This window comes from Myotis brandtii, unplaced genomic scaffold (assembly GCF_000412655.1).
Source record: "Myotis brandtii unplaced genomic scaffold, ASM41265v1 scaffold802, whole genome shotgun sequence".
NCBI classification, from domain to species: domain Eukaryota; kingdom Metazoa; phylum Chordata; class Mammalia; order Chiroptera; family Vespertilionidae; genus Myotis; species Myotis brandtii.
In genome coordinates, this window is record NW_005371230.1 from 375,285 (window position 1) to 380,448 (window position 5,164).

The 5,164-nt window shown below is 47.0% G+C and overlaps 2 long non-coding RNA genes across 2 annotated transcripts in view; one reads left to right on the forward strand and one right to left on the reverse strand.

Moving 5' to 3' along the window:
* Positions 1-5,164, reverse strand: part of LOC106724352 — a 26,370-nt gene that overhangs the window by 7,118 nt on the left and 14,088 nt on the right. The window contains exon 2 of the long non-coding RNA XR_001360115.1: positions 4,057-4,068. This is a non-coding gene — a long non-coding RNA (uncharacterized LOC106724352). The remainder of the gene's footprint in view (positions 1-4,056; positions 4,069-5,164) is intronic.
* Positions 52-2,599, forward strand: LOC106724353. The gene is made up of 2 exons (XR_001360116.1): positions 52-138; positions 2,269-2,599. It is a non-coding gene; the product is annotated as an uncharacterized LOC106724353 (long non-coding RNA).

The window sequence follows — 5,164 nt, forward strand, 5'->3', positions numbered from 1 at the left end:
TTTAAGGAGCCTGGCTTTTTTTTTTTGGCTTTTTTCTTTTTCTTAATTAACAAGCGGAGATGATATTTACTACACGGCATCGTAGCCGGAGAGAGCTGATGGATGACTTGCGTGCACAGTGCCAAAACCTAGAGACAGGTGCGGGGTAATCGGGTGCCATTGCAAACCCCTTCCCACCCACTCACTCACTTTCAAGGTTATGGCGCTTAATTGAGACAATTGTCCAAGTGCCCTTTGTCTTGTAAAGTTGAGACTTTTCAGGTCCTTTTGGGGCAGAACTATCCCAAGTGCGGGCCCTCCCCCCCCCCCTGTCAATAATACCCTTCCTTTTATTCACGGACCTTTGCTTAGCAGGAGAGAAGCTGGTTAAATCTCACCGTTTCTGACACAGATTCCACCTCTGTTTTCCCAGTGTAAACAATTATTTCTAAACACAAAGCCAGTCTTCTGGTTGATTCTGCATTTGCAGGTGGAGGTGGCCGGTTAGAGTGGCTGAAAACTTCAGGTTGGAGTTGACAGTCTGCTTTGGGTGTGCTTGAGAAGGGGGTGCTTTTAAAGGAACCCCGCTGCCCTTCCCATTCCTGTGGTTGTCTTGTCCTGACTCAGCTGGGAGAGGCCCTTCCCAGCCTAAATCTTGGCTCCTCATTTGTGAAAAGACTAATGTGCATGAGACTAAAGTCTTTCAGGAACTAAAATTCTGGATTAGAAAAAAAAAATAATCCTTAAAAGCAGCACACCTCACCTCCCTCCCTTAAAATAATATAGATTTATTATAGACCATATACTACAGACCTCTATTTTCTGCACCTACTGTAAACAGAAAAGACTTTTTAAAAAAGAAAATCACCCTTCCCCCTCAGTTATAAGTATTTTGGTATATTTTCTTCCTGTCTCTATTAATGCCTGTTTTTATTATTATTACAGGCAGCCGACTAAAGAGCAATCCCTTGGCTTTTTAGATTTTGGCATTTAATTGATAGATAGTCATGACACATGCAGGGGGACAGGCATCTAGTTATACCATACAGGCAGAGTTTCCATGGCGGTGTCTGCTTTTGGATGAAGCTTGGAATAACTGAAAGTGAACCAGCTGGCCACAGTGTCATGGTGAAGGCCCAGGTCTTGCCACATCTCTCATTTTTTTAATATATATATTTTTATTGATTTTTTACAGAGCTCTCATTTTTTTAATATACATATATTTTATTGATTTTTTACAGAGAGGGATAGAGAATTAGAAACATTGATGAGAGAGAAACATCGATCAGCTGCCTCCTGCACATGTCCTACTGGGGATGTGCCCGCAACCAAGGTACATGCCCTTGACCGGAATCGAACCTGGGACCTTTCAGTCCACAGGCTGACGCTCTATCCACTGAGCCAAACCGGTGCTGGCTCTCATTTTGATGTTGCTGTCTTGTGGAAAACGTCTGTGTGTTTGAGGAGGGCTTAGGGAAAGATCACATGGTTTTGTCATTACAGCTGGGAATTTCCCCATCTCTCTCCCTTCACATTTCACTTTTCTGGAAAGAGCAAGATTATAGGAATAGGAGTAATTTCTAGAACCTTAGAGAAATGGATAATTTTGTCCACTATTCTTTTGCATTTACTGTCTCTTCTAACCAAATTCTGTTAAGTTAGAATGCATTAACAATGTTTTAGGAATGGTCTCCCTTGGATGATGCCATGAATTAGAGAACTGTGTTACAAAATACAAAAGAACATGGTTGGTGTTTTGTTTTTTAAGGCAACTCAAAACTGTTGGTATCCTAAGGCCATTCAAGCCTTACTCCCTGACAGGCTGTGGTTAGTCAGGTGGTAGATTGAAGGTGCCAGAGTTTTTACTAAGCGTTGCAGTCCCACTGGTGGTCGGACAAACACATAGGGTCACTTTAACACTCACGCCTGGAGACCAGGTCTCAGCAGACAGAGCTGATCCGAAGCTGCTGGTAGTGGAGTTTCAGCATTCTAGTACTTGAGGGGCTTCTGAGAGCTTTTAACGAAATACCAGCCCTGAAGCAGTAGCTGGACTTGATGAACTGTAAGTAGAGGCAATTGTATCAGTGTTTGTGGCCACGACCCTGAGATTGTCATTGTATCTGCAATTCCTTACCCAACATGCTGAATGCCAACTCATAAAGTTTGGGTTGTGTAAGGCCAAGGTGACACCTATTTTGAAACAACTGCTCATACCATCGTGGCACGAGAAAACTATCACAAAATCTTAGTGACGGTCATTTCTCTGCTTCTCTGCATCCTGACATTTAGAAGTTCTTGAGTGTGTTGGAGACGGCACAGTACTCCATGTGGTGTGGCCTTTGTGGAGTGTGGAGGGGAGAAATGTGATGGAGCGTTCCCTGTGGCGTGGCTGGCAGGAGGGATGGATGACATGTTCCTGGGACAGAGACTTCGGTGGAGTGAGGACTCCACTCCCCTGTGCTGCCTGCCTCCCCAGAAGACATTTGGCAGGAGGCACACGTCTTATCTCCAGAACCTAAGATTTCAAAACCGGTGGCTCAGTCTAGGTATCCGGGCTAATGCTCTTCATGAATTAGCTGCCAGTCTTCACGTTTTAAATAAAAATGCGAAAGCTCTCCAATATCTAAATCAAAACCATTTGCCTCAGAAAAGCTATACATAACATACAACTTTATATTACCATAGGAATCTGACACACTTATATTACCATAGGAATCTATGCTTCTTATAGAAAATTGGGGAACTATAAAATTAAGGTCTTAAAGAGATTCAATGCTATTCACATTTCCGTGTATTTCCTTTTTGTTTCTCTAAATATATTTTTAAAATTTTAGACATATTTTATGTTGAAGATAAAATTTTTGATAATTTTAATGGCCTAAAGCAGCGGTTCTCAACCTGTGGGTCGCGACCCCTTTGGCGGTCTAACGACCCTTTCACAGGGGTCGCCTAAGACCATCCTGCATATCAGATATTTACATTACGATTCATAACAGTAGCAACATTACAGTTATGAAGTAGCAACGAAAATAATTTTATGGTTGGGTCGCAACATGAGGAACTGTATTTAAAGGGCCAGAAGGTTGAGAACCACTGGCCTAAAGTATATTGTGAATATTTTTTTTTCATGTTTTAATATATCTTTTAGAAATTAGGGCACATTCTGCTTTAAAGCTGTTGAAATTGACAGTGTTTTGAAAATTATTTTTATTCATGAATGGTTTTAATGCACTTTGGGGTTCATGTGTTCTGGTCAAAAGCTGTTAAAATAGAGATTTCATGGTTTGGAAAGATGAACGGAAAGAAGTGAGGGCATCATGGGAATTGCCTTTTGCACCATTGCCTCATCCCGGGAGGGATTTCTGACACACGTATTCTCTGCCCACTGGCACAGTCCTGGCATGTTGCCCTCGGGTTTGTTGAGGGAGCCATGTCCCTAAGACATAAGGCTGATATGCCCTGAGTACGTTCTTTATTTTATTAACCAGAAAGGGAAAGTTGCTGCAGGAACTGGTTTCTCCCTCAGCTGACCGCCATGGTGGCCACAGGTGATGATAACACAAACGGTACCAGGCACTGTTCGCAAGGCCTCAGAGGTGCTCACTCGGGGACTCAGTCCTGCTGGTGGATCCTGCTCTTACCCATCATTCACAGAAGGTAAAAGAACAGGTGCAGAGGTGAAGTCACCCAACCCGGGTTGAACCTCGGCTGCCCGGCTTCAGGGCCAGAGCTCCTAATTGCTTGGCTCTTCCAGGTGAGCCAGCAGGTGGCGAGGCTGAGGACGGGGCTGCTGCCTCCTCGGTGTCACTGCTCCTTGATTTTTCCTGTCTCATTTGCACTCGGTCTTGGACCACGAGCCGGGTGTAAACCACAACAGAGGTTGACTCAGCTTGGTTCTGTGAGTGCTAAGATCTGCTACACACTGTTTACTTTCTGGGGAATTAAAGAGCAAAGGGCTCGGCCTGCCCTGGAAGTTGGTCCTGTAAGGCTGGAGAACAGTGGAGACTGGTGACTAATGCATCGTGTACCGAAGGAGAGCATGAGGGGTGGGAACAGGGACCCCGGCTTAGCAGGGACGGAGGAGCGTCGCTCACTTATGTAGGAGATTGGCCGCACCATGGCACATGGGATTGCTTTCTGCTGCATCCCTTGGGGTATTTTATTTTATTTATTTATTTATTTTACCAGAAACAGACCTCGGCAAGTTCTAAATCATGCTGAAAACGTTTAATAGACGAGAGACTAGAATTGGGAATTTCCAGGGTTTGAAGGCACGGTGGTGTGGCCGCTTTTCCCCAGTACAATTTTAAGCATAACCTCAATGTATAAAATAAGTAAAGGCTGGGCTGTGATGGTTGGAGGGGGCCGAGGGCTGGGAGTCCCAGACCACACAGACACGAGGCTCTCAGGACAGCCCGACTCCCTCGACTGACGCCGCCACTGGCGCAGGGCCTGGTGCCTTAGCCCATCTGACACAGCCGTGTCCCCTCGGGCATGACACAGTGGAGTGTGTTCCTGAGCCCGGTGTCGGTCTGAGGTCTGGCTGGGCCTTGGCGTTATCTTTCTTTGTGCCCCGACATCCGGTCAGTCAGCAGGTTCTGCTGACTCTAACTCTCGCTCTGTACCGAGCTGCCTGATACTCACCCACTTCTCCCTTTCGTTCTCAGTGTCGCCATCCTCATCCAGAGTCTGTCACCTCTGGCAAAGGCCCTCCGTTTAAGAACGGGGGCGGGGGATGCCTTTTCCACCCCTGCCCAGCGCCGTCCAGGGCTCCTGTGAGGCCGTCTTCAATGAGCTTGGCGGTCAGGGCTTCTAGAGTCTAGTAGTTCCAACCTGCTGTTTCCCTTGCTTCCCAAACCACCACCTCCTGGGGCCTTTGGAGCACGGAGTCTCCCGCACAAGGCCAGCCAAGGCCTCTGCACCCCTAGACTGCACCCCTGGGGGGACTATTCCCCTCCCCCAGCCTTCCTGTGTCCTGGAAGGGCCTCCCGGGCCCTGCATGCCCACCTCGACCTGTCAGCAGGGACGTTCCTCACCCTCCCCTCGTTCCTCATGGCCCTGCTCCTCAGAGGCACTTGCCTGGAGCCACTCACTGTCCTCAGACTCCAGGTCACTCCCTGGACCCCTAGGCTGACATTCAGCCGGGGTGCACCAGCAAGCACAGTGGTGACAGTGTTGAAAATGG